At 45.0% G+C, this 20,126-nt stretch overlaps 1 pseudogene; it reads right to left on the bottom strand.

The window, feature by feature from the left end:
• Positions 1–13,704: 13,704 nt before the first annotated feature.
• On the bottom strand, positions 13,705–14,441 carry LOC141955720 (prokineticin receptor 2 pseudogene; annotated as a pseudogene).
• Between the last annotated feature and the right edge of the window lie 5,685 nt (positions 14,442–20,126).

Below are 20,126 nucleotides of genomic sequence, written 5' to 3' on the forward strand. Positions count from 1 at the left end.
GGCCTCGATCACGCCGCCGCGGAGCATCCCTGGGCTCACTGCACGTTGCCCGAGGAGCCGCTCGTCATCGGGGCTCGGCCTTGCATGTCTTGTGTTGGTTGTCTTTTTCCCTGCGGAATGGTATTTCTTGTGTTCTGATGTCTTGTATTATTGGTGCTGTGTACCTTTGTGACTTGAATTGTGTTGTAGTGTGTTTTGTATGGTGGGATGGTTCCCGTAATATAGGTGGTTATGGCCTGTTAGTTATTGTACGTACTGTGTGTGTTTGGATTGATTTATGGGATGTATTCTGTTCTGCATTGTCTGGAATTGTCTGCTTTCTGGTATATTGCGTTTTATATATAGTGTATTTCCTTTTGTGTGCTGGCATCTGTATATTGCATCTTGTAGTGTGGATCGTATTTTGCATTGTGTTGTGTGTAGTGTGTTTCATGGATGGTAGGTGTGTTGTGTACTGTACGGTGTGTTGTGTAATCTAGGGAATGGCCTATGTGGAATCCCGTGTATTGCATCATCTTGTCTATCTTGTGCTGCATTGTGTTTGACACTGCCCTGCCTGTATTGTCTGGTATGGATTGTATTGTTCTTTGTGTTGTGCTGGAGTTAATATGGTATGGTTTGTCATGTATTGTGTGGCATGTATTTTTGTATCTTTGTTTATTGCCATATTTTTGTATCTGTTTTATTGCCGTGATTTGTATGTATCGTCGGTGTTGGGTTTACTCTCTCCTATAGTATGTATTGCCTATTCTGTCTGGTCTGTAATAGTATGGTAAGGTGTCTAATAATAATATATGGGACTGTCAGTATGGATTTGTCTGTATTGTATGGTCTGTTTTGCAATGTGTGGCTCCCCGGAGGAGCAGTTCAGCGTGTGCTGGCAGAGGAAGGCCCTGATCAGGCCCGCCCCAGAGGGGCTGTGCCCCACGCTGGTTGGGTGTTGATGCTGCCCTTCATCCCGTGGTGCTGGAGGAGCCCTTGACCGCGGTCCCACCGCAGTGGATCTCTTTGTTACGCGTTGCGTGTTTCCGTGGAGACCTTTGCCGTGGTGACCCAGAGGAGGCGGTCACAGGTGGCAGCGGAGGAGCAGTGTCCCGGGAGGCCCTCAGGAGCTGTGCTGTGGGTGGCAGCGGAGCAGCCCACCATCATGCCAGCCGCAGAGGAGCCCTTCAGCGTCGGAGGGCTGTGGAGGAGCCCTTGATCATGTGGCACTGGAGGAGCCCTTGGTGACCCTGGCCCCAGAGAGCAGCTGTTCCCCACGCTTGGTGGGTCTCCTTGCAGCCCTTCCGGACGCTGTACCCAGAGGAGCTCTTCATCCTGCCACGGCAGAGGATGCCGTTTTCATCGTGACTCCCGAGGAGCACCTGGTTGTGCGGCTCTGCAGGGGGTCCTCATTGCATGGTCGAGCTGCTGTTGGAGCCCTTCCTTCCGTGTGCTGAGCGGCAGGAGCTGTTCCCCAGCCTGCCCCAGAGGTGCCCTTTGCCCTGTGGGCATGCAGGAGCCCTCCTTGCTCGTGCTGGGCCAGGGGGCCCTTGATTGCTGTGTCTTTGGAGGAGCCCAGCATCATCCCCGCCTTGGAGCAGCCCTTCATGGCGCCAAGCTGGAGGAGCCCTTCCCTGTTACACCTGCCCGTCGGAGCGCTTGGTGGTGCTGCCCGTCTGTCCTTGGAGCCCTGCGTGGCGCCCATGCAGGAGAGCTTCACTGTGCTGTCCCGGAGGAGGCCTTGGTCATCCCTACCCTGGAGGAGCCCTTCACCGTGTTGCAGCGGAGGAGCCTTTCCTGCGAGGCCCTCAGGGAGCTCTTCTGTGCGTGTCAGCGGAGCAGCCCATCATCATGCAAGCCCTGGAGGAGCCCCTTGAGCGTCAGAGCGCTCTGGAGGAGCCCTTGAGCGTGTGGCATTGGAGGAGCTTTTGATGACGGTGGCCCCAGAGGAGCTGTTCCGCACGCTGGGTGGGTCTCCTTGCAGCCCTTCAGCACGCTGCCCTGGAGGAGCCCTTCACTGCGGTTGTGCCTGGTGAGCTCTTCATCACCCCTGTGGGGGAGGAGCCCTTGAGCGTGGTGCCTCGTGAGAGAGTTTTGGGATTTGGTGAGTGCCGCCGGAGCGGCAGGCAGGCGCCCCTCTGCAGACCGTGGGGTAAGTATTGTCTGGTAAGTGTGGTCTGGGTTTTTCTGTTGTCTGGTGCTGTGCGTCCTTTCTGCCGTACTGCATTGGCCGTGTGGTACTTTGTCTTGTATTGTTAGTGGGTATGTTTTACTCTGCGTCTTGTATCATACGGTATTTAGAGGTCTGTACTGCAGGGTGCATTGTGTTGTAGCATCTGCTTTGGTATTTACGGTATTGTATGAGTTGTGATGTATTACGGTATGGTATGCATCATCTGCATCGTATGGATCATCGTGTTTCTGTGTGTTAGAATATGTAGTCCTTTGGGTATTATTTTGACTTGTGTATGGTATGGGATGGGATTTCATGTCATCTGTGTATTCTATTTTGTATTTTGGTAAGTGTCGTAGGCTCTTCATGGTATCTGTTGTACTGTATGATTGGGGTTTGGTATCGATGTTCTTGTATGTACGGTATGGTGTGTGTTTATGGTCTGGAATGTATCCTAGGTTAAGTATCGTCTGTATCACTGTGGGTATTGTATTGTTTGTACGTATTCTCTGTACAGATTTTTGTGTTATATATTTGATGTGTTGTATGTGTTGCATTTCGTATACTCCATGTATTGTGTTCTGGTTTATATCCTATTGCACACTGTAGGTATGGAATGGCATTAATTGTATCCCATGTAGTTTGCACTGTATCGTCTGTTTTATTGGTTGTGTGGTATTTTATGGTATGTACTGTACAGCATTGAATGTATTGGAGGATTTGTATCTTCCCTTGCATTGTATGTATTTTATTTTCTAACATACTGTGTATGGCAATTTTTCTTTGGTAATGTAATATTTATTGTATTTTGGGTTGCTTTTTATGTATTTTGTACAGAAACTTATTTTTCTTTGTAATGTATTTTGTGGTATTTTTGAGCATTATTTTGTGCATTTTTCTGTATGGTATGGCGTGCTCCTTCTTGTAGAGGACATACTGTGTTTTTTGGCACTGTAGATTTTGTGATGTACTTGGCATTGTAATGTGTTTTGTGTTTTGTAGTACCTGTGTGTGTATTGTAATGGATTTGGGGCTGGATTGTCTGTCTTGTATTTTGTCTTGTGATTCCCTGTCTGTGGGTTGTGTGTAGTGTTATCTGACAGGTGTGGTTTGCACCGTCGGGTAAGGTCTGTAAGTTATGGTGTGGTCTGTAGGGTATTGTCTGTCTTGTATCGTGGGTACGGTATTGTATGGTATGGTTTGTAACGTCTGCCTCCGCGGAGGAGCCCTTCGCCTTGGCTGCGCCGCCCCGGAGGAGCCATCGTCGCCCCGCCCCGGAGGAGCTCTGCACGGCACATCCCAGCTCTTCTTGGAGGCCTCGATCACGCCGTCCTGGACGAGTCTTGCTCCATATGCAGCCTTCACCGTGCAGCCCCAGAGGATCCAATTTTCATCCCTTCTTCGGAGTGTGGTTGTTATATTATTTTTTATTGGATCATCTTTTGTGTTTTATATGCTGTTTTGTATTGCATTGTATTTATGGTGTTTTATTAATGATATTTTATCTTGTATTTTATCTGTCATTTTGTGCATCATGTGTATTGTGTTAGTTGTGAATATGGGATGTAGCTTGTTGTAGTGTGTAATGTATTGTGTATCATTTTTTGGATTGTAATTACTTTTATACTGATGTTTATCTGGTTGGTATTTTATGGTTTGTCATATATTGTGTGGTATGTATTTTGCTGTATTTTTTATTGTTTCGTCTTGAACGTTTTGTAATTATTATATATATTGTATTTTACTGTTTGGTTTGATACTTATCATATCGTGTATGTTGCATTTTATGTATGGTATGTATTTTATTTTCTCTCTGTTATGCATTGCATGGTAAGGTATGTAATATATGTTTTTATTGTATTGCCTGTCGTGTGTATCGTATTTTGTCGTACATATCGTATGTTTGCCCATGTATGCCTGTCTGGATGAGGCATTTACTGGTTTGCTCTGGAGGTGCCCTTCACCACATTGTAGTGAAGGATTCCTCAACCACGCTGCACCAGAGGAACAGTTCACCGTGTCATGCCAGAGGAGCATGTCATCATCCCCACCCAGAGGGGCTGCTCCCCACGCTGGTTGGGTCTTCTTGTAGCCCTTCAGCACACTCTCCCCGAGGAGCCCTTCCCTTTGCTGCTCAGTAGGAGGCCTTCATTGTGCTGCCCGGACGAGTCCTTCCTCACACCGCCCTGGAGGAGCTGTTCACCACACTGCCTCAGAGGAGCCCCTCATCATGGTCCCCTGGAAGTGCGCTTCATCACTCTGCTGCAGAGGAGGCCTTCACTGCACCACTCCAGAGCAGCTCTTCATCATGCTGTGCTGGAGGAACTCACAGTTTCAGTGTCCTGGAGCAGGCTTTCACCGTGCCAATTCTGCAGCGATCCCTATCAGCCCCATATCACACCTCCACAGAAGAGCCCCTCATTGTGCCGTTTCAGCCTTTCATCACAAGAAGCCCAGAGGATCAGCTTGTCGCACCATCCTGGAGGAGCCCTTCACTGTGCTGATCCGTAGGACCCCTTTGATATGAGGAAAGCAAAAAAGAAAGCCAGAAGCTATTTGCTTTTGAATGAGGAAACCCTGATACAGGGAGGAAAAAAAACCCAACCGAAACCAAAACGGTTAACCTGGACAGTGTTACCACAAGGTTTTAAAACCAGCCCCACTATCTCTGGGAATCAATTGGCCTGAGAACTTGAAACCTGGACTCTGCCCTCACTAGGAGGAATTTTACTACAATCTGTAGGTGACCTTTTCATAGCTACAAGGATGAAGGAAGACTGTGTACTATGGACTGTCAGTTTGCTTAACTTCCTGGGACTTAGTGGATATCGGGTATCTCAACAGAAAGCTCAACTGGTCCAGAAGCAAGTGACCTACTTAGGATTTGGTATTCCTGAAGAACAACAGAGCTGAGAACGGAAAGAGGCCATCTGTCGCACACGTGAACCCAGAATGGCAAAAGAACTCCAAACTTTCCTTGGAATGACAGGTTGGTGCCAATTATGAACCACGAACATTGTGAATCCAGCCTCTTTTCTCAGTGGGACCATATCAGAGCCTTTAACCTGTGACTGTCTGGAGATCATGGAAGCCATTTTCTCCAGTAGACCTGACTTAAAAGAAGAACCACTTGAGAATGCTGAAGGCACCTGGTTCATGGATGGAAGCAGCTTCATAAAACAGGGAAAACCGTAAGGCAGGATACACTGTGATCACCACTGACGAAGTAATAGAAACTAAATCGTTGCCAGTAGGGACTTCTGCTCAGAAGGCTGAAATAATTGCCTTGACCAAAGTTTTAGAACTGGCAAAAGGGAAAAAGGTTAAGATTAGAAATATGCTTTTGGAGTAGTACATGCTCATGCGCCATATGGAAAGAACGAGGATTATTCACAGCACAAAGAAAACAAAACATGCGGAGGAAATTTTAAGGCTGCTAGAAACCATAAAACTCCCTGAAAAAGTAGCCATCATGCATTGTTGAGGGCATCAAAATGGTAACACTGAACAGGAAATTGGAAATAATTTGGCAGATTGAAAGGCCAGACAGGCGGCAGAAATGGCAACCATAGCATTAGCTTTGGTCCCAGATGGTAAAACTTTCAATCTTAAACTCAGATTTGAAACCTAAATATTCAAAGGAGGATCAAAAATTGATTAATGATCTAAAGGGTAATAAAGAAAAATATGGATGGGTTTATTTTCCAGATGGGCAAATAACAGTGCCTTCCAACATACAATAGAAGTTACATTTAGGTGAACATAAGAAAACATTGGGGAGCAGATGCCCTATACAAGCAGTTAAATTGAAAAACCAGTAAGATGACTATGCTGTTTACTAAAAAAACCCCAAACAAAACAAAAACCACAATCCAAACACATCAAGTAAAATTAAAAATGGAGTTATAGTGAAAGGTAATAGTCCAGGACAACACTGGCAAATAGATTTTTCTGAACTCCCAAGAAAAGGGGGGTGTTGGTACTTATTAGTGTTAACAGATACCTTCTCAGGTTGGCCAGATGCATTCCCATGCAGAAGTAATAAGTGTTACTGAATGAAATAATTTCTCAATCTGAAGTGCTGACAGTGAAACATGATGTTGGCCTCACATGGGGGATTGAGCACAGTTGTGAATTATAGTTGTTGTACACACATAGGTGAAACAGGAAAAATAAATGTAGATTTAGGAATAATATTGCAATAATTAAGTATTTTGCAGGAGATATGAAAAGACAATGCTTCTTTAGACTTTGAAGAAATATGGAACAAGCTTACTTCATGGTTACTAAGGTTCAAATGGTTAAAACAATTACTTGCATTGATCATACAAATAGACTGGCAGTTGCATATTCTATATAGTCCACAAGCAAGTGGTCAAGTAGAGAAGATGAATCACTTAAGTAAATTACAAAACTAGGTCAGGAGGTCGAATTACCTTGGCCTCGATCATTGTCTTTAGCACTTTTTAAAATCGGGACCAAACCCAGAATTGAGGAGGGATTAAGTTCTTTTGAAATAGTATATAGGAAACCATATATGATACAGGCGGGGGGCATCCATTTAGATTGGGAATGAAATAGTAACTAATTATGTTATCAGCCTACAAAAACAGCTGCGGGAATTGGTCCTAGGGACCAGAGCTCGAGGTCTGGATGGGCCTGTACACAACATTAAACCGGCTCATTATATATTTCCAATGAAAGGATGGACACTGATTATCAACATGGTTGGATTATGGGTAGGGACTGTAGGTGCATACTTGGCCAAAACCCTTTAAGGGAATGGCATGATATAGCAAAAGAATTTGCACAGGTAAAAGAAAAGGGGGGAATTGATATGAGGAAAGCAAAAAAAAAAGCTAAAGGAGTCCTAGCCCTCAGGCAATGTTAAGTAGATAACATTCTTACAGAAAACAGGATAGATAGTAAACTAATCCCTGTCTTTGAGATAAAGGGGGAGACATACCAGCTAAAGGACTTACTTTCTGGGACATCTTAACAGACACAAAAGTTCCAATTAACAAAACAAACAGGTAAAAGGCCGACTCTATAACCTGGAGAGGAACCGAAGGGCCGGAGAGCATGCACAGGAAGCCAAGTTGAAAAATTAATGAAGAGGAAGGAGACATCTGGACTTTGCTTAACAGCAGGACACTGCAAGAGGACCACATACTTCTCTCCTTGAATAATTCTAAGAATCACACCTATTCCCCGAACTAATTGTAATAACCCAGCCCTTCCAAATGAATATGTATGGTTTTTTGTAATAAATATCTGGCTACTTGCCAGAGACGGTGTGCAAGCTTTGTGAAGAAATCCCCTTGCACCCCGGCTGGAATAAACATGCCTGCTTTATAACTCTTTCTGAGTTGTAGAGTTTGTTTCCGCGCTTCACCTTCATCACGCAGATCCATAGGGAGCCCCTCATCATGCCAACCTGGAGGCGCCCCACATCACAGAGTAACTCCTCATTGTTCAGACTCGAGGAGCCCTTCACTGCGCTGTCTTGAAGAAGCCTTTCATCACACCACGCTGGGTGAGCCCCTCCTTGCACCGCCCCAGAGGACCCCCTCATTATGCCACTTGGAGTAACTTTTCAATGTGCAGTCTTGGAGGAGCCCTTCAGTGTTCTGTCAGCTCTTCTTGGAGCCTTTGTCACACTGCCCCAGAGGAGCCCTACACTGTGCTGCCCCAAGAGGAGCCCCTCATTGTGCTCTGTCAAAGGAGCCCCTCATAGCACCTCCCCGGAGGAGCCCTTCACCATGCTGCCCGTTAGGAGTCCTTCATTGTGCACCGGACTCTTCTTGGAGTACTTCATCATTGTCCCCCAGAGGAGTCCTCCCAGGCCCTTATGGAGGAGTCCTTCGTCAGGCCACACTGGGGGGGTCCTTCATCATGCCAGTCTGGAGGAACTCTTCACTGTCCCTCCTGGCTCTTCTTGGAGTTTGTCACTGTGCCACCCCTGACAAGGCCTGCATGACGCTGCCTGCCTCTTTTTGGGAGTCCTGCACTGTGCCACCCAAGTCTTCTTGGAGTCCTTCCTGTGCTGCCCAGCTGTTCTTGGGAGTCCTTCTCCATGCCACCCTGGAGTAGCCTTTCTCTGTGTGACCTGGCTTTTCTGGAGTCCTTCACTGCGCCACCCAGGTCTTGTTCATCACAGCCTCCTGGAGGGTTCCTTCACCACCCTGCTTTAGGGGGTTGTTCACTGTCTGACTCTCCTGCTCTCTTCATCACCTGTGATTTTTCGGAGTGTTTCTCCAGGGAGCCCTGGAGAGTGTCCTTCAGTACCTGTTCTTTTGGGGAACACTGCCTTGTTGGGCTTTTTTGGAGACACCCACCACATGGCTCTTTTTGGGGTGTTTCACCCTGTGGCTTTTTTCTTGATTTCTGCAATGCCTGGTGTATGTTGGAGTGCTTAATGGCACCATCGTGGAGCAGTGCTTCACTGCCTCGCTGTTTTGGAGCGCTTCCGCACCTGTCTTTTATTGGAGCTCTTCAACACGTGGCCCTGTAGTAGCCCTTCATCACCCTGCTGTCTGGAGCACTTCACTGTGTGTCTTTGGAGCGCTTCAGCGTTTGGCTTTTTCGGGATGCTACACCCCCAGATTTTATTGCTGTGCCTCAACATGTTTTCTGTGATGCATGCTTTCTGTCTGTTACCTTCCATGTTTTTCTTTTGGAACCAGCGGGTGAGCAGGTTGATGAGTTTACATGGGCTTTTTATGTTCCTTGGTGGTCTTTTGAGCTCAGGGGTGTCTTTTTCTGGGGACTGTGACCATCTTGTGTCTTCTCTTCTGTCAGTTTTACCAAGTCCTGGTTTTGAGGGAGGTGACTTTGTGCTTTGAGCAACTTCGTGCTCAGTGTTGATTCTTATTATTCAGGATTCTTGTGGTGGCTTTATATCAGGTTTTGTTCCTCCTTCTCTTGCTCTGGATGGTATTAGGAAGGTCACTTTGGAAGCTGCAGTGCTGCCCGTCTCATTGGTGGTTTGGGGACTGTTCCTGGCAACGTGTGTTAGGGTGGAGTCTATAGAACAGGATCCTAACAGAGCGTAAGAGAGAAGAGGATCTCTGGTGAGTCCAAGGGAGTAGTTTCTTGTCTTATCTCAATTCTGCTTGCTTCTGCTTAATGGTGTTGTTTTTTCAGCGCAGATGATATCCAGTGTTTTGAAAGGGGGTAGCCCAAGCACCCAGTGAGGGTCACAGCCCTGCCGACACAGGGAGCGAGGGAGAATTCAGACACCAGAAGTGATGGGTAAGTGCCTAGGTGCCTGAGTGACAAAAGCTGGAGCATCTGTTGCTACTTTTTGGAGGCCCAGGAATCCTGGGAATATCTGTATGTCCCTGTCACCAAGGTATCTGGTGTGAGGTGGTGCAGTTTCCAGGGCAGTGCAGTAGGCGTATGATGCTGTGCTGCAGAGGCAGCAGCTGGAGGGTGCTGTTGCCACAGGAAAGGCTGCCAGGCTCAGAAAAGAAGGAGCTCAGTTAAGTCTGAGCTGCTGAGTGAGTGAGTCAGTCTTCAGGGAAATTTCATGGCCTGGCTACTGTGACCCACTCTGGGGTCTTGCAGGCCATCCTCCTTTGGCAGAGGGGCAATGGTTGGAGTTTCTTTTCCTGCTCTTGCTTTATTAAAATACATACTTTATTTTCTCAGTGCCTGTTGCTGAGAATAACTGCTTTTTCTTAATCCTCTCTTAGATGTTCAGGGTCACCATTTTAGTTTTTAGTTACACCTGTTTTTTTTTATTTTTCAGAGAGCCAGTGTGAAGGAGCAGGGACTGGATTTTACCTTCAGTTATCCCTGGAGGAGCTGCTGCAGAAGGAAACAAGCCTATGGTTTTGGGAGCTGTGCCACAGGAGGACAGCTGAGCTAGAATCAGGCATGATAGCACTACATTTTTGCTTTTAGCAATAAAAATTGTAGCAAGCCACAGCTGAGACTTGGTTATTCACTGCATGGTTATCTAAACCCTGCTAACAGCTCTCAGGAGGATGATACCTCACCCCCACCTACTGCTTGTCCTTGACACATCCCACAGTTCCTGCGTGGTGAAGTCCTTATTGCTGCTGTGCCAGTGGAGCAAACAGCAGGCAGCTGATGGCTGTGGAGGTCTCGCTGCAGTTTTTAGTGCCTTCCAGCGTGTAAGAGCTTGTGCTGGAAGGGGCTGCTTCTCCTCTGCGACAGATGCTGCCTTCCAGCTTGTGCTTTTCTTTCTCTGTTTAAGCATGGCTCTTGCAAGCAAAGCTTCAGTTAGGTGCGATCCACATTCAATTCCCTCACTGAATGTTGCCAGTCAGTGTAAGTGTGAAGGCATTCTGCAGGGAGCAGCCAGGCAGGAGGCAGCAGGGTAGCCCCCACCTGAGAGGGAGCCAAGGGAGCACCCATCTCTGGAGCACCCACTGGCACCCACACTCCCTAGCCTGAGTTGTGTGGGTGGGTACAAAAAAGCCTTTCTGTTATTTTTAGTTTTTCCTGCACAACTCACTATATGGAGCGTGGGGTCTGGCCCCCTCCCTCAGCTACTCTGGTTGGACTGTCTGTTCCCTGCTGCCTGAGGGAGCCACTCAGGTCAGGACCTGGCCAGCTGCACACTTCTGCACTTAAAGGGAGTTTTTAAGTGACTTTAAGAGTCTTCTAAATTCTCCATTTAACTGTAGTCATGGGTGGCAGGCAGGCCCTGGCCAATGTAGGTACCCCTAGGTAATGTACCCCATTACTCCCTTGATGAAATCAGTTCTGTGGGCACAAAAATCCTCCATGGGGTTTCTGTTCCCATGCAAGGTCCTTGGGCTCGCTGCCTGGGCCCCTGGTTGCTGGAGCTCAGTTTAGGAGCAGACATTGGTCCCTGAAAGTGAAGCCCGTGACCATTTTTTGGTGTTTGGAGTTGGTGCAGACACAGGCTAAGGACTTGCTTGGCTACTCTGATCAGGGAACAGGAGACTGCCACCCTTCCTGGGTGGGAATCCCCCTCTTTCTGGGGATGCTGCTCACAAGTGCAGTTGAGGGCAAAGCACAGTTTTTTCTCCTGCCCTATCCAGTCATTCAGGCTGAAACACTGCTTTGCTGCTGAGAAGACCCCAAAATGTCAAAATACAGCAATGTTGCGGACCCCAAAACCTAAATCCACAAAATGGGCTGTGGCAGCTGCTGCTTTACTGCCCTTCTCAGGGACAGGGACGTGGTGATGTCTGAGAACACTGGGCAGGCCAGACCAGAAGAGGTCTCTTGGAGCTCTCAAAGTGATTTCCAGAAATGTAAAGCAATTCTTTCCCCGGTTTTTGCTTGGCACTATATTGCTTGGTGGGGGATGAGCTTTTTATTTTTTTAATAACTCAGCCTGAGGTAGATTTCCAGGTGTGGAAAATTGTGATTTGTTTGGCTTTGTCGCACCAGGAAAAGTCTAGGAAAAATAGGTGAAAGGAATATCAGGACACTCTAATAACAGGTAGTATTGCTAGCTAATCCCCAATAACTACTGCAGGTTTCAGGAGATAAATATGGGTGCAGTTTCAGAAGAAACCATGAGATTTCAAGAGAAACTCCAAGGTTAAGCCTCTTGATGATGGAATACTGCAACTCTCTGGTCCTTTAAATTTCTTTGGCATGCTGGGAAACAAATGGATTTAGTACTTACCCCTATTCTAATCTGTCATTTTGAAGAATGATTTCAGTAATTGTTTTGCCTAACAGAGGAAATTTTGATACCCTTTCCAACGTGTATATTTTAAGAGCAGCTAATGACGAGAGGATTTAAGCACTTTAATGGATTTGAATATCCTTTTGCATTAAACTTAATTGGTCGGCCTGGTAGTTTTTCTTTAGCAGAAATGGGAGAATTGACATTAGTCACTTGAGTAGGAAAACTGTGGCTAAGGGGAAAATCTAAAACATAGTTCACAATGTTGATATTTACTCCATGTTTACTCTTTTATTAGCAGGATTTGTTTCTCACTTTAAGTACACAAATAGACAAATTATTTACAAAAGCCATTTACTCCAAAAGTAGGTGGTACCACATACTTTAAAACAGGAAGCATTTGTCATCACGGTAGAAAAGACTCGATTTCAGTACACAAAAGTCCATGATATCTTATGTGTAGTTTAAATGAGTAGGTATTAGTGCTACTGTCACCTGCTTTATCACAGTTATCAGTTAAGATACACCCATCCTGGAGCTGCATAAAATCAGAATAGTAAAAACAGCTCTGGGGGAAGCAATGCACAATTCATCTTGAGTTGTTGCCTCACCTTTGACCAGACAATGAGCTACTCAACTCAACCACTGACTGGCTTGTGGAAGCCTAGAGTCTGTCTCCATTGGTTGCAGAAAGACAGATCATCTCAAGATCTCTATGCTATTTTGGCCCTACTTGTACTTTATTTTGAAGTTGTACACAGGCTTGGTAAAATGTCTAGATCTGGTTCAGCAGGGTGTTTTTCTTCCCACTAGCATGCTATAGTTTTATATGGGTCCCTCTGCAAACCAAGCTGAAACACATGTTGAAACCCATGAAATACCATCTGAACATAAGAAAACCCTTCTTTACTGCAAGGACTGTTGAACACTGGCACAGGTGGTCCAGGGAGGCTGTGGAGTCTCCATCCCTGGAGTCAGTCAAAGCCCAGCTGGACACAGTCCTGGGCAGCCTCTTCTAGCTGACCCTGCTTGAGCCGAGGGGTGGACTAGACAATCTGGAGTTGCTGTTCTCCACCTCTGTGATTTTGTGATTGATTCTTTGAAGAGCTCAGCGAATCAAGGCAGCAGAAGTTGGCCATAGCCTGGAGGTGAGAGAAGGTAACATCCCTTCAAAATGTAGCTGTGCCATTTCCAAATACATAATAAACAGAGTCAGCACTCTACATAAAACTACAGAGTGGAATGTTGATAGAATATTTTTAAGCAAGGTGTCACAGGAAGAGATGAGGTTTTCACTAGACTGTGAAGCAGTATTTACCTTTGTAGAGAATGTGCCTTTCATAAGAGCATGCTGCACATTGGACCATAGAAAGCTGGTGATCTGTAGACTTTGAGGAGCTTAATCATGAGGGGTAAACTGAGAAGATAAAGAGTGACATGAAGCAAAATGGGCTTTTTTTGCCTTCCTTCCTCTTATGAGCAGAAGGAAAAGGACACCAAATATCTTAAAGGTACAAAAGATAAGCTCCAAGGGGTTAAGAGATTTCTCTTAAGAAGAAACAAAGAGGCATCATTGCTAGGATCAGCAATCAACTCTTACATCATTGTAGTATGCTTTAATGCATTCATAGATTTTTTTTTTTTTTGTTCATCTTAAATTTTAAACAACTGTAAAATGAGTATCTACCTCCCAGATTTACAGATGGGTGAACTGAAGCACAGCATCAGTCAGAGTTATGGGGTTATACAGCAGTCCAGTGAAAAGAGTTCTGGTGGAAATACATAGTAGGCTGCTTTTAGAGGGCTCTCACCAACGGTGGGTATTCCCACAGACAAGAGAGAAGCTTCTGAGAAGGCATTGTTTCCTCTTTAGCCCCTCTCCGAAATATGTGAGATTCAAACTGCAGAAAATTTATTTCAGTTTTAGGCAGTCTACCTCCTCTGTGACTGGCATTGCACTTGTTCTCAGGTCGAAATCAGAGCTAGATTTGCTTCCATTATATGTCGATCTCCATCTCGGTAACATGATCTTCTTGAAATACTTCATGGTGTTATTTTTTACAGTTACAAGACACATGGTGTTTATCATGCTGTTACTCATAGCAATGCATTCAACTATATAAAAAGCAGTAAGATAATGCTTCTCTTTCACGAAGATGGTGGGGAAAAAGTCATGGACAATTGTAAAGCCGTAGAAGGGTGCCCAGCAGAGAACGTAGGCAGTCAGGATGCACATCAGTACCATAACAGTTTTTCTTCTGCATCGAAGCCTCTTTCTGATGTGTTCTGTCTGAAATGCTGGTACGGTTTTAAACCAGAGCTCCCGTGATATCCTGGCGTAACACAAGGTCATCACAATGATAGGTGCAACAAATTCAATGCCAAAGATAAAGAGGGAGTATGATTTGTAGTACATCTGCTGGTCAGCTGGCCAAATCTGACCACAGAATATTTTCTCCTGGTTTTTCACTATAAATAACACCGTTTCAGTAGCAGAATACACAGATGGAATATCTACAAGTATGGAGACAGTCCAGACCAAGGCGATTATGAAGGTTGCTGTTTGATAATTCATGCGTGGTTTCAGTGGGTGAACAATGGCCAGATACCTGGAACAGACAAATACATCCAAAATGAAGTCTGAAGACACTTAGTCAGAACACAATTCCAAATACAAGTGGTCAGAATTAGGCAGAAGGGAATTGCTGTAGTTGATAAAAGAGAGAGCCTAGCCAACTTGTCTATGAGGAGAGTTAAGAAAATTTTCCAAAGTAAGAGCCTAGAGCTGAGTTCCTAAATCTGGGCAGAAACTCTGGAGCAAGGGGCTGAAGGGTTTGTTAGGAGGGTGGGTACTTGGCAATCTGAAAATCTGAGCATGCATTAGGGTGTCTGGGGATCGTTTTAAGACCTCAGTCCAACTCCCTCCTGTTTACAAGATTGAACTGAAAAAGTTGCAATTTTGCGTCGTAAGCTTGTTAACACAGATCACATGTCTGGGAGTTATGGAAAGACTGGAAGAGGAGAAAGAGAGGGAGCTTTCCTATTACTGACAAATGTGTTTGCAGGACCTAGCACAACACACGGTGTTGTATCGAGGACATGCCGTGACACAGCATCTGGAAGTTCTTTGGTGGGCAGCACGTGTTCAAATGAGAGTTTGAAACATGCAGTAATATACACCTGGCCAGGTGCAGGTAAAAAGACAAACACATAGAAACACGAAAAGGTTTTCCCTAGGCAGAGAACTATTTAAATATGCTTTTTTTTTTTTTACCAAGAGATCAAATATATGTAGCAGTGTTTTTATTATTTTCTTGGCTATTCCATGGGTGCAAAGAGCCAAAGCTGATGCTAATGGTTACAGGTGAGCATGCTTTCAAGCCACCAACAAAGGACTGTGTATCCATTTTCCGCCCATGCAAATTTTTGTTTTGTCTGCTGGAGGCGACTATTGCTAATTAACCTTAAATATGCTTTGTTAAGGCCAAACCATAAAACTTGAGTTTTATGACTCGTTATGACTGTAAAGCTGTGGGTGCACTGAAGTGTTTCACAAAGGACTGAGGAGAAATAAAAGTATATTACTTTCAAGATCCATCAATTTTCCTCAATTCAGTTCAGAAGGGGTAGGACCAAATGGAATTCACTCTGGTTAATTTTTTGTTTGGTTGGAATTTGAGGAGGTTTATTTTTTAAGATGCTATAGATGTAAGAAGGACTTATATTAGAGTACGCTGTCCCGAAAGATTAGGATACTTGTGCTAAAAGGAGATTTTTATCCGAGGCACTCCAGAGATCCCAATACAATTGTGTTTAACACAAAGAATTGTTTCAGTGAAATTCCATATTCATTCAGAGGCTTTTCTATCTGTATATGTTCTATACATAGATAGCATCCACAGGACCTATTAATTCTAAAATAAGCTGGAAGGCCAGTAGTGCTTTCTATCAGCCAGATCTTGGAAGCGGATGAATTATTCATCGCTCTGGGTGCAGGCTAGATGTTAAGGGACAGCAGAATTAGTCAGCCTCATTGTGGAGCTGATAAATGAATGTTTTTAGATTGGGCCCTGTGGAAACAAGGCTGTGGGACGATGTATGTGTATGCATTCATAAGTATGCGTATCTGCTCAGCAGGACATTTGGCTGGATGGGGTAAATCTCTGCAAGAGAGTTGAGGGAGGTTTTCCTGACTGTCCTTGCTTACCACACTTGGGATGTTACTGTGGAGGGGTCCTGGAGCACATGAGCTGGGTTTGGATGAAACTGCCCTGGAGGATGTACTCAAAAGTACCAGGTGCCCATGGGCATTCAGTCCAGGTGACCCAGCTAAAGCTAAATCCCCCAGAATACTTACAGCATGAATGTTGTACCCTTAGCACCAACTGTTACTCTTCAGATCCTCTCCTTTCACATTGCATTATTTTCTAGTGTAGATGTGGCCTTAAATATGTGAAACTCCTACATTTCATGTGAATAGACAGCAAGGAAGTTGAAAGAGAGCCCTACCAGAGGCAAATCCTGTGGGACAGGCTTACTCTATCTACACAGGTGAGCCCTTTTAAATGATCTAAACATGAAAAGACTTTTGTTAAGAGCCTATTATTTTTAGAGACCGAAGTCAACAACACACATGACATAGCCAATGTGGAATGGTTGATTATTAAATGAACAGCATTTCTCTCTGTTTACCAAGTCAAAAGCTCACCAAAACAAACAAACAAAAAAAAAAAACAAAAAAATAAAAAGTTTTATTTTACTTTATTTTTTATTATCTCACAACTAACATGGAAAATTCCTTCTGAAGAGCTTTGATCTGGAAGACAGATTAAATAAGAAGAGACACCTACAAAACACTGCAAGAAGAGCCTCCATAGATGAGTTATTGAATGAAGAATAAGAAAAGGTCAGATTAATGCTGGGCTCTGCAATCAGGGAAACCAGTCCCTTGAAAACTAAATTATTAAGGGACCTTTAGCATACAAGGATATTAAATTATTTTACAAAATCTTGTCCTACATTAGAATGCCTTATATGGCCAGCCTTTTACAAAACTGTTGGAACAGAAAAAGAAATATGACCTTTGTCTGAGATTTTCTGTGTCCAGCAGCTCAGCTGGAACAGAAGCCCTAAGCAGGCTGCCTGATGCCCAGAAATCCCGTACAAAACATCACTGTTCATACCCACATCAACTGCCTGCTGGATGCCTGGTGCATCCAGGACACATCTGATTCACTGAGCTCTGTGTGTGCTGATTGCCTTCACGATTTTCCACATGAAATGTGGGAGCATTGCTTTGATCATTTAATATATGACACACAGACAAGCTACCAGGGGTGAGAGTGCACAGGTATTTCTGGAATAGTAGCTGTAGAGCAGAAATATCCTATCTGCATTTGCTTCCGAAACAGGCTTCTTCTTCCATTCATCCTGTTGCTTCAATTGTCCCACTTTGACCCCTTCTTTCCTGAGGGGTAAGCAAGTGTACGTGGGCAGGAGGCCTCCATCTCCCCTCGTGTTAGCTGTCGGAATGCTGGGATGTTTAGTTTAGGTGGGGTTTGTGGGCTCCTCCCGTCATCACCAGAGATCAGCATTCCCAGGAGGGTAAGTCATTCCCACCTAACATGTGCCTCACTCCCTCTTTCCATTAACTGTCACTACTCATCTGGACAACACACCCAACATTTAAAGAGGTAAAGTTTGGTAAGACACGTCCTACCCTGGCTCTAGACAAAATAATATTGTCATGCCATGACGCTGCTCGCTGCATGTCGTTTAGAACATATTATATTCCCACTTCCCCGGCGGTGAAACAGAAAATTCTTCTTCCCCCTCTATCTTTTTCACACCCTGTCAGTGTAATCTTGAGATTGCTGGAGTTGAGGTGGTCTGGTAGTTACTCTTGCTGCATAGGAACCACATTTAGGACATGATACTATCATCTGAGTTGAACTTCATAGGAAACACTAATATAGAAAAGGTTTGCTGTAATAACAAAATGATACATGGAAGAATAAAGCATAACATTGTTCTGATGTCTCCTGGCCAGGCAGATTTTACCTACAATGGCTGGGTTTTTGTGCAGTGATTAAATATGGAAGGGGATTGTTGCACTTTTCTCCTTCCCCTCTTAATTCCCTTCTTTACTCAGTATTAGGTCATCGATCCATCTCTCATAAGCAGCTATCTTCTCGTAAGAAAGTTTCCCCTAGAACACCTCTTCTCAAGAACAACTTCTTAAGAACAAGAAGGTGTAACACCCACCCCCAGAGCTCTGCTATGCCTTGTAGCCAGCACTGGCTGTGGACCTCATGCTGACAGTACTGCCATCCTGGGTTGGGGCCAATGTCTTCCATTTTGCTCCCAGAAGAGTGGAATTGGGTAAAAGCAAACTGAATTTGACAAACTGTGTTCTTAATTAATTTACATCCCATTAGGATTAGTTAATTGCTGACTAAAGTATCAAGCCATGTAATTATGCATCAAAATAAATGATCTTATTGCACTAAATGAGGCGGCTGGCTACAAAGTGGTGACACACCACTATTCCACGTAGCCTTGCTCCCTGCAGAGCCTGGGCTGAGGTAAGCCAAAGCAGGGAGATTCCTCCAGTCGCAGACACACTGGTCTTCACTTACCCAGCACACCCCTAATACAGCTCACAGCAGGTATCCAACACCTCTCTGTCCATCCCACCGCCTCTTCCCCAAAGAGGGAACACTCTGAAGGGCAGGATCAAATCCTTCCCCTGGAGCCAGTGAGTCAAACCCCAGCTGGGGATCCCACTGCTCCGAGACGGGGGTGCCCTGATTAACCACAGTGCTCCTCCCAGCACCCACACCCTCCTCTCCTGAGAGACATGAGTTCTGTAGATGCTGGGGTTGACACGTAAGCACACTCAGGTCAAGTGGCACTGCCCTGATCCACCCGCTGACAGCAGAGGGGGACACAGACCCAAGTCTTTGTGACCCCCTATCCGATGCTCTACCCACTGCCCTTTGCTGCCACCACCAGCATTAAGTGAATACCTAATGTCTTGGAGGGGATCAGAGGACATTCCAGTGACCATCAGACCCTGTGACAACCACCTGACCTGAGCCAAACCTGATTCTGGTATTACTGACTTGACTCTTTGCTCTGTTGAGATGCATGGAGGCTTCTTCCCACCGGAGGCAATGGCAGTTTTTATGTATAGAAGTATTCACACTGATAGCCAGAAGAGTTAATCCTTTTTTGATTTTTTTTTTTTTTTGTGGCCACAAACAGGTAACTAAATTTAACATGCTGGGGACAGAAGGCCCGTCTCACACAGATAGCTGAGGTCAATGGGGTACCAGTCTGAGGCAGAGGTGTAAGGATAATGCAATGCGATGTGGGCACATACACAGACAGGACAACAGAAACACAAGTAACAGGAAAAAAGCCTCCATCTTGAAGGAGGAAAGTAGGAAAGAAAGTATCATCTTAGGACGGCTTCCCCGTCTAGCTTTGGCGCTTTCCTCTCCAGTTCACTGGTGGATACACGTTGTTCGACTGAGCAAATTCAGTGTGACACTCGGAGAAGCCATCCATAAAAAACCAGGAGATTTTTGTCAGGTTGCATAAATGAATCAGCCAAAGTGAATCACACTGCATAGGAGACAGAACCATCTGAAGAAGAACAAAATAACCTATTCCTTACAAGGTCTAGATTTCACCTTAAATTCAAATGCCAATTGGAAGTGACATTGAGGGTAGTGGACTTTGTGAGATGTTAAATGAAAAAGCACAGGCAGGATAAAGAGTCTGAAAGTGCCTGTGTTGTCAATAAGGCAACAGGAAAAGCCAAGGGCTGTGAGATGCACCAGGACAGGACTGGGTGCAGAGCGGTTAAAAGGTTCTTTTTAATATCCCAAAAATGCAAGTCTGAATCATACTTCAGGTGTCTGCTAAAAGATGACCCCAGCTGAACTTACTTTACAGTGCTGGAAACTAAAACTGATCAGGTTTGACACAGCCATAGCATTCCTCTGCAGCTCGTGGCTAAACAACCAAGTTGCCTTAACGCTGCTAGGTGGGAGGGTGGTATCTGATCTTGGGTGAAACTGTGAGGTTACGGGCACAGCTCCTGAGAGGAGGTGGCAAAAGAACAAGGTTATGTTTGCCAGGAAATCTGCCTGTTCTTTAGAGTTCAGTTACCTATTACTAATTAAACAACTACTAATAAAACAGTTCATTTGTTGCTTTAAAATAGGTTAAGTACACTGAAACACACAAACAAACAAAAAAAAATCAAGCGAAAACAAAAAAAAAATTAATGGGGAAAAACCTTGGGTTTGACCTTTACAAGTAAAC

The sequence above is a fragment of the Athene noctua genome, unplaced genomic scaffold (genome assembly GCF_965140245.1).
Source record: "Athene noctua unplaced genomic scaffold, bAthNoc1.hap1.1 HAP1_HAP1_scaffold_471, whole genome shotgun sequence".
In the NCBI taxonomy this organism is placed as follows: Eukaryota; Metazoa; Chordata; class Aves; order Strigiformes; family Strigidae; genus Athene; species Athene noctua.